The 9,613-nt window shown below is 40.4% G+C and overlaps 1 protein-coding gene across 2 annotated transcripts in view; it reads left to right on the top strand.

The window, feature by feature from the left end:
- The first annotated feature begins 850 nt into the window (after positions 1–850).
- The window catches only part of LOC110509127 (netrin-G1-like), a 229,853-nt gene continuing 221,090 nt past the window's right edge, over positions 851–9,613 (top strand). Inside the window, exon 1 of one of the 2 annotated variants that reach the window (XM_036966775.1) lies at positions 851–1,204. The gene's annotated coding sequence lies outside the window, so the exon portion shown is untranslated. Of the gene's footprint in view, positions 1,205–2,014; positions 2,314–9,613 lie in introns of those variants that run through there. The other variant, XM_036966776.1, reaches the window with a different exon arrangement.

Here is a 9,613-nt window from a genome sequence, read left to right as displayed (position 1 = left end):
GTTTTAGGTTTTTGTTGTGGTATTTGTTAGATATTAGGTTTTGTTGTGGAATGTGGTCGATATTACCTGTTAGATAATGCTGCACTGTCAGATCTAGATTTGGCTACACTGGCAATAACATCTACAAACCATGTGCATGTGACCAATAAAATTTGATCTGATTTGACGTGCAGATTAGTTTCATGCAGATCAGTTTCATGCAGTGGTTTGCCCTTACTGCCACAAGGACATGCAGATCAGGTTCATGCAGTGGTTTCCCCGTACTGGCACAAGGACATGCAGATCAGGTTCATGACGCAAATCAGACATTCTACACACTATATTCTATTATACAGTGAACAGTGTAAAGTTCAATTAAATATGTGTTGTTTTGAGTAGACGTGAATTATCAGTGACAGCGTTTTTTTGTTGTTGCATAACACATGCAGCATAACGTTTAGAAAATAGGAACAAACATTCGGGGGTTGGGGTTAACAGAACATGCATTTCCCTCCCATGTTATCTCCATACGACTCGCTATCCTGATCCTTGACCCTGGTGTCGTATCTTCAGTAAAATGTTCAAATAATGAAAACACTTGTTATTAATAAACCCAATTCCTTGCAGCCAACTATGACTTTAACCAATCTCATTTCAACACATTTAAGGCATCTTTAAATCGAGTAGGCCTACCTAGCGCCCATCCTCTGTCCCTTACACTCAAATAATTATTTATCTCACGCCCATAACATCTGATTTCATTATCCCCAAAACCCGATTTCACAATACGGAGCATTTGACTTGGATCAAAATTGATAACCATAATGACGTCAATTAGACTATATCCACTACATGAGTTTAGTGTTACAACAGTGTATTAGTAATCTATGGACACAACTGGTTTATGATGCTGACCTTCCGATTGGGTGTGGTTACGGTGCTATCTCCCGGTCCCGGACATGGCAATACACCAACATTAAGCGTCTTGCTCAAACCGACCCGTCACGACACTTGTTTGCCCCACTGTTCGGCACCCTGCAGGGGCAAGTATGACATCAATGACTCCTCACCGCGGGAGCCACGTACAGCAGCCACTACCGCTCCGCCGCATCCTTCTACTCTGCCCCGCAAAAGCGTTTAAAAGTCACCACGTTGTGCACGGTCGATTTGAAGGAGTCCCCGTTTAAATGTATTTCAATGACTGGTGAACTTGGAAAGAGGAAAGGTAAGTACTTGTCTTCTTTATTGGCTTCAATAATATAAAGGATCAATGCATAACAGGCGTTTTCACTTCCTGCGTCTCACACATGGAGTGAAATGATTAGTAGAGAATGTCCATTGACCAACGTCATTCGTTATTACTCTTGACATGTCGATGAAGAGTTGTTTATGCATGTGTTGCTTTATCTGTCATATTATCGAACTTTGGTATAAATGACAGATTAGCAAGTGTTAGTTAAATATAACTACACATAAATAAATAAAAAAACACTACATTTGGTTCACACAAACTCCAAAAATTGTTGTCAGATGATAGTAAGAAATTACTATGAGGTTTTATTCTGAAATATAGATATTACTATTCCCATGAACCTTCAGTGGAAACCACATGTGAAATAGACCTTTCCACATTTGTATAGATTGACAGAATATGACAAGAATGCGAATGCGCGGATATCCACACCCTCATCCCCTTAATTCAGCCTCGACAAGGCTACTCCGTGCATATTATTGTTCACATAAAGAGGGCATATACTATCCTAAATCCATATGTCTCGGCTGATTGCATCTCTCCAATTTGGCAAAATGTTATCTCTAGAACCCAGCTGAATGGGAGAGACAAGTGTTGAACTAGAATAGTTATCGCCGTTCCTATTAGCTCACGTTTGGAAAAAAAGATTGCTTATCTCCATTCTAGACTCTTATTGGGGAGTGACAAGTGGTAGAGACAGCGGGAAGCCCGTAATTACCCATTCCGAATATACCATCTGTCTCGAGCTCTGTGGCTCTGTCCCTAAGCCCCGCAGAGAGCAGAAAGAGCAGAGATAGGTGGTTTTAAGAGGTTATCAAGAAAGATCCCGAGACCTGAGGAACGCCTGCATGGTCGACTGACTCAATATATGAACCGCGTGGACGTCTCGGCTGCATAAAAAATAAACAGATGATTAAGGATACGCGTGGAGGTTTCCCGTGCCTCCGGGTTATTCCTGTCTCCGGAGACTCGTCTGAGCGAAAATAGAGAGACTTGGAGAGAAGCCGTTTGTGCTCCCGGGATTTCCTTGAAAACCTGGCTCTCAGTGAAAGAGAGGGATCTCCAAAAAGAGGTTGCATAAGGTGAGAGGAAAGAGATCTTAGATCTTGAAGTTGATACCAAAATCTGACGGTTTATCGGGTTATTTTAGCTATTTTAATATTCTATGGTTTTTAGCGCGAGAGAGGTGTTTTCTCTGTCTGTTGCTTTCTAAACGTACGCTTTACGCATGACTCGGTTGGTTATTGTAGTGATACGGCTATAGATTTAGATGTGACCAATCTGGTCGTGTACCAACATCTACATCAGATATTGCAATCTACTCCATGACCTCTTGCAGCACACCAACTCTAATCAACATAATGAACTTGTTGAATGTTTAAAAACAGTTAGCCTACAGCTCCATTCTAGGGCACTTACACTGTTAAATCAAGTGTCTATAAACACATAACTAAACACGCTTTTTTTGGTAACACTTTGTAAATGCATCAAATTAATTTAGAATTTTACATCGCAGTGTTTAGATTGTAAACGCCAGAAAGTGTTTATTCGCTGTAACACTTTTTAAACACATGAACAGGTTGTTCAGCACAATGCCTTTAGGTTTTAACACTAAACACTCTAGGGTGTAAAGCCATATTTGCATATTTCCCTGCATGCCTTTTGAGTGAATGTGAGCGATACCCACCAATGACTGTTTGTTAGCGACAAAGACATGGTTGTTGCGTTCAGTAACTTTTATTCCTGAAGCCTTGTGGTTCAATTAAAAACAATCCCTTTATGTCCGCATGTTATACATTTCATACCTTTTACTTTACTTTAGTTTAATTTACTTTAGTTATGGCTATATCTATATATTATAGTTATATTTGACATTGTGGGCTGAAAATCATGTCTCATGGACCACATCAGATCTGCAAGTCACAGTACACTTCTAATGTGCAGTTTGTGAACTACTTTTTATTTTTTTAAATGACTCTTTTTACCGACTCGAGAGTCGTGACTCGTTCCTTTTTAGTCATTTGTTTGACCTGCTTGTGCTGGCCGCAGTGAGTCTTGCAGCAGGACTAATAACACTCTTCAGCGGCTCCAGAGACGTGCTCCGATCACCAACTGTCTGTCAAATGTGCAAAGGGAAATAGATATTGAGCATAGAGAAGAAGAAAAACATGTTTAAAACTGATAATTGTTCTCATGGTGCAATAATGATTTAATTAATTGAATACTGAATGTTATGATGGACACAGCTTTTTGCAAACGACTGTGCTTGCCTGACTTCCCAGACTCCTTACTCCGGCCAAACGGATGTTAGTTTCTTCTCCATAACGAGACGTATGTAACGGACAACAGAGTAGAGGAAAAGTTACAGCCACCACTACACCTCATTTTAAATGATATTATGATATTATTTAAATAATATTATTTCTATGTCTAGCAATCAAGAAATGTACATTTCGTTTTTTTTATTTAAAGTACAACGTTTACAAGTCTCGGTCACAAATGACAGCTCCAATATGGTGCGTCGTAATCGCTAAGCAGTTTACTTTAAAGCAGTGTGTCTGTATAACTTTAGCAATGATCAATGACTTCCAAAACTTTAGTTTTTTGTTGAAAAAACACCTGATTGGTTTTGGTATTAGTGTCGGTAAAAGACAAAAACGCGCTACGGCGTGTGGGACTATAATCTATAATAATTTGTCTGTTATAAATTCTTTTTTGACCAGCAGCTGCAACAATTGTGTACACAGTCTCAAATAATGAACCTAATTTTCAAAAAACAATTGGCTGGAAAGCCTCAATGCTTCATTTGCCCATCTCTAGGGATCCAAGCCAGAGGGAGAATATCCATTTTGTTTTTTATATTTTATCACCCAAAACCTGCACTCAGAATAACTGCTATGGTGAAGGGTATAATCACAAGACTACCTAAACCATATAAACTGAAGCAACCATCTCAGTAACAGGTACAATAAGTCCAACCCCTTACAAATTGGATTAGTTTAGAAAATATTTAGTTATTTATCTTTGTATAGTGTAAGACACATTTCATTAATCAATGTGCATGAGGAAACACATTTAAACCAACTATTAAAAAAAAAATCTACCTGCAACAAAGCATGCTGGGAAATATGATAATGAGACCCCCGATTGCTTTTTCACTCTGAGAGAGAAAACGGAAATGAACTCAACAGGGTGGAAAAACAACAACAACAACACGCTGTTGAAAAGGTTTCTTTAATCAAATGTCCAGTTGGGCTGAGATGTAGGTAAGGTGACAAACATTCCTAACACCGATCTGAATAACAAGGGAGGTCACATCCATTTCTAACGACTAAAAGCACTCTAAGCAGGACGATGGGAAAGGAAATATTAGTGTTTAAAATCTGGTTGGAAACTGACTATCACGTTTAATCTTGCATTCTGAAACGCTTGTGTTTAAAACGAGAACACTTATTGGCTAATCTAAATACCTAATGTTTCAGTTTTAAACACTGCCGTTTAGGTTTTAGACGTGCCACATTTCATCGTTTTTTTGTTGTTGTCTATTCCCGCCAGACGCGTTCATGACACGTTAACATACCAAAAAATAACTGTGAACTTACTATATTAAATATGGAGACAGGTCGAAGCACACATGCAACATTCATGGTTATATAGCTAGCGTGCTGTTGCTAGCAACTTTTTTTTATGGGAGTTAAACATTGGGTTGTTATTTGACCTGAAATGCAAATGGTCATCTTTGTAGAGTTTTGGGTGGCTACTTTGAAGAATCTCAAATATAAAATAGATTTTGATTTTGTTTAACACTTTTTTGGTTACTAAATTATTCCATATGTGTTATTTCATAGTTTTGATGTCTTCACTATTATTCTACAATGTAGAAAATAGTAAAAAGAAAGAAAAACCCTTGAATGAGTAGGTGTGTCCAAACTTTTGACTGGTACTGTAAGTATTCAGAGCCTTTACTCAGTAGTTGTTGAAGCACCTTTGACAGCGATTACAGCCTTGAATCTTCTTGGGTATAACCCTACAAGCTTGGTACACCTGTATTTGGGGAGTTTCTCCCATTCATCTCTGCAGATCCTCTCAAGCTCTGTCAGGTTGGATGGGGAGTCTCGTTACACATATTTTATCAGGTCTCTCCAGAGATGTTCCATCGGGTTCAAGTCCGGGCTCTGGCTGGGCCACTCGAGTATATTCAGAGACTGAAGCCACTACTGCGATATCTTGGCTGTGTGCTTAGGATCATTGTCCTGTGGGAAGGTAAACCTTCACACCAGTCTGAGGACCTGAGAGCTCTGGAGAAGGTTTCCATCAAGGATCTCTCTGTACTTTGCTCTGTTAATCTTTCCCTCGATCCTGACTAGACTTCCAGTCCCTGTCGCTGAAAAACATCCCCACAGCATGATGATGCCACCACCATGTTTCACCGTAGGGATGGTGGCAGGTTTCCCCCAGACATGACGCTTTGCATTCAGGCCAAAGAGTTCAATCTTGGTTTCATCAGACCAGATAATCTTGATTCTCATGGTCTGAGAGTCCATTTGGTGCCTTTGGCAAACTCCAAGCAAGCTGTCATGTGCCTTTTACTTAGGAGTGACTTCTGTCTGGCCACTCTACCATAAAGGCCTTATTGGTAGAGTGCTGCAGAGAAGTTTCTCCTTCTGGAATGTTCTCCCATCTCCACAGAGGAATTTTGGAGCTCTGTCAGAGTGACTATCGGGTCCTTGGCCACCTACCTGACCAAGGCACTTCTCCCCCAATTTTTTAGTTTGGCCAGGCGGCCAGCTCTAGGAAGAGTCTTCGTAGTTCCAAACTTCTTCCATTTAAGAATGATGGAGGCCACTGTGTTCTTGGGGACCTTCAATGCTGCAGAAATTGTTTGGTACCCTTCCTCAGATCTTGACACAATCCTTTCTCTGAGTTCTATGGACATTTCCTTTGATCTCGTGGCTTGGTTTTTGCTCTGACATGCACTGTCAACTCTGGGACCTTTTATATAGCCAGTTTTATGCCTTTCCAAATCATGTCCAATCAATGGAATTTACCACAGGTGGACTCCAATCAAGTTGTAGAAAAATCTCAAGGATGGTCAATGGAAACAGAATGTACTTGAGCTCAATTTTGTGTCACAGATTAATGGGTCTGAATACTAATGTAAATAAGGTAGTTATGTTTTTTTTAAATGTTTTATAAACTTGAATCGTTTCAGGAAACGTACAGTTGAAGTCGTAAGTTTACATGCACTTAGGTTGGAGTCATTAAAACTTGTTTTTCAACCACTCCATAAACTTCTAGTTAACAAACTATAGTTTTGGCAAGTTGGTGAGGACATCTATTTTGTGCAGATGTAATTTTTCCAACAATTGCTTACAGACAGATTATTTCACTTATAATTCACTTTATCACAATTCCAGTGGGTCAGAAGTTTACATACACTAAGTTGACTGTGCCTTTAAAACAGCTTGGAACAATCCAGAACATTTTCCAAGCTGAAAGTGTAGCTTTAGAAGCTTCTGATAGGCTAATTGACATCATTTGAGTAAATTGGAGGTGTACCTGTGGATGTATTTCAAGGCCTACCTTCAGCCTCTTTGCTTGACATCATGGGGAAATCAAAAGAAATCAGCTAAGACCTCAGAAAAAAATGGTGGACCTCCACAAGTCTGGTTCATCCTAGGGAGCAATTTCCAAACGCCTGAAGATACCAAGTTGTTTTTGTTCTGTACAAACAATAGTACGCAAGTATAAACAACATTGGACCACGCAGCCGTCATACCGCTCAGGAAGGAGACGCTTTCTGTCTACTAGAGATGAACGTACTTTGGTGCGAAAAGTGCAAATCAATCCCAGAACAACAGCAAAGGACCTTGTGAAGATGCTGGAGGAAACAGGTATCTATATTCACAGTAAAACGAGGCCTATATCGACATAACCTGAAAGGCCGCTCACCATGGATGAAGCCACTGCTTCAAATCTGCCATAAAAAAGCCAGATTATGGTTTGCAACTGCACATGAGGACAAAGATCGTACTTTATGGAGAAATGTCCTCTGGTCTGATGAAACAAAAATATAATCGTTTGGCCATAATGACTATTGTTATGTTTGGAGGATAAAGGCGGATGCTTGCAAGTCGAAGAACAACATTCCAACTGTGAAGCATGGGGCTGGAAGCATCATGTTTTGGGGGTGCTTTGCTGCAGGAGGGACTGGTGCACCTCACAAAATAGATGGCATCATGAGGCAGGAAAATGATGTGGGTATATTGAAGCAACATCTCAACACATCAGTCAGGAAGTTAAAGCTTGGTTCGCAAATCGTTCTTCCAAATGGACAATGACCCCAAGCATACTTCCAAAGTTGTGGCAAAATAGCTTAAGGACAACAAAGTCAAGGTATTGGAGTGGCCATCACAAAGCCCTGACCTCAATCCTATATAAAATTTGTGGGCAGAACTGAAAAAGCGTGTGTGAGCAAGGAGGCCTACAAATCTGACTCAGTTACACCAGCTTTGTCAGTAGGAATGGGCCAAAAATTCACCCAACTTATTGTGGGAAGCTTGTGGAAGGCTACCCTAAACATTTGACCCAAGTTAAACAATTTAAAGGCAATGCTACCAAATAGTAATTGAGTGTATGTAAACTTCTGACCCAGTGGTAATGTGATGAAAGAAATAAAAGCTGAAATAAATAATTCTCTCTACTATTATTCATGTCATGTCACATTCTTAAAATAAAGTGGTGATCCTAACTGACCTAAGACAGAGAATTTTTACTAGGATTAAATGTCAGGAATTGTGAAAAACTGAGTTTAAAGGTATTTGGCTAATGTGTATGTAAACTTCCTACTTCAACTGTTTGTCCCGCATCACTACGCCATTCGAACCTTTTGTTATCAACTTGTTATGGCTGAGATGCCGTTACCGGGAGCGATATGGTTGTTAGGATAGAACACCCGGACCAACCCTTAAAGAAATGGGTGGGGCTTAAGCTTCAAAGGGTGTGAACGATGCTGAACGGGTGTTCACAAAGAGCTTTCCAGTAGGTACCAAAACATTCATAGGCCGTTTTCTCAAAAGTGAGATTACTCATTTATCAACTTTCAAAGCGTAATTACTTTCCCATTGTTCCTCAACTGTAGTGTATGTTATACCATTTTCTAGCTCTGATCCTCTACTTTTATCCAATGTAAAAAAACAATGTTTCAGAGTTGGCTACATAAGACCGACTCGAGCTGGTCAGTCACAAATGTTGTCATTCTGGTGTATTGTGATGTCATTATGGTGTATTGTGACGTCATTATGGTGTATTGTGACGTCATTATGGTGTATTGTGATGTCATTCTGATGTATTGTGATGTCATTATGGTGTATTGTGATGTCATTATGGTGTATTGTGATGTCATTATGGTGTATTGTGTGTAGATTGATCAGATAAAAAAATGATTTAATCCATTTTAGAATGAGACTGTAACGTCACAAACTGTGGAAAAAAGGGAGGGGTCAGGATAGTTTCCGAAAGTGCTGTACATAGACAGAGGGGGCACTGTGTCGCTCTTTTGGATGTTTTCTTCGGTGAGATGGTTAGCCTCTTGCAAATTGAAGGACAATTATTAAACACGGAGAGATTAAAGATACATTATTTAATATGTTTTTTTGGGGGGGAGGTGGGGGATGAACATACACTACTGCTAGTGGTTATGGCTCATACTGGCTGCACAGCGGTTGTATAGGCTATAGACAGGGCTGGATGTCTGAGGTGCTGAATGTCTGTCCTCTTAGAGGAGTGATAATGCCCGAGTTCTGATTTAATAGTGATGTTATGTTTGATACCGGAGCTCCGAGTCATGTGTCGAAATCAAAAAAAGCAGTGTGTCGATGTGTGCGTCACTTTATCACAGGTACGTCATTACTGACGTCCAAAGTTTTGTCTGATCACAGGCTTTTTCAAACCGTGTGTGATTTATGCTGCGATTCCGGTGCTTTTTTTCCTGGATTTTCAAGCTGCTTTCAGACAATGACCTCTGCTGGACACCGTACATGCAAATATAGTTAGGATTTTTGAACGATAGGTTTCACCTCAACGTTAGCTTAGCGGGTAGGGAACATTCCGGTTACTAGTCCAACGCTCTAACCACTAGGCTACCCTGCCGCCCAACGTTAGCTTAGCGGGTAGGGAACATTCAGGGACGTTAGCTTAGCGGGTAGGGAACAATCCGGTTACTAGTCCAACGCTCTAACCACTAGGCTACCCTGCCGCCCGACGTTAGCTTAGCGGGTAGGGAACATTCAGGGACGTTAGCTTAGCGGGTAGGGAACATTCCGGTTACTAGTCCAACGCTCTAACCACTAGGCTACCCTGCCGCCCAACGTTAGCTTAGCG

The sequence above is a fragment of the Oncorhynchus mykiss genome, chromosome 28 (assembly GCF_013265735.2).
Source record: "Oncorhynchus mykiss isolate Arlee chromosome 28, USDA_OmykA_1.1, whole genome shotgun sequence".
Taxonomy (NCBI): Eukaryota; Metazoa; Chordata; class Actinopteri; order Salmoniformes; family Salmonidae; genus Oncorhynchus; species Oncorhynchus mykiss.
The sequence above is the reverse complement of the archived record's forward strand: the minus strand, read 5'-3'. Positions and strand labels throughout refer to the sequence as shown.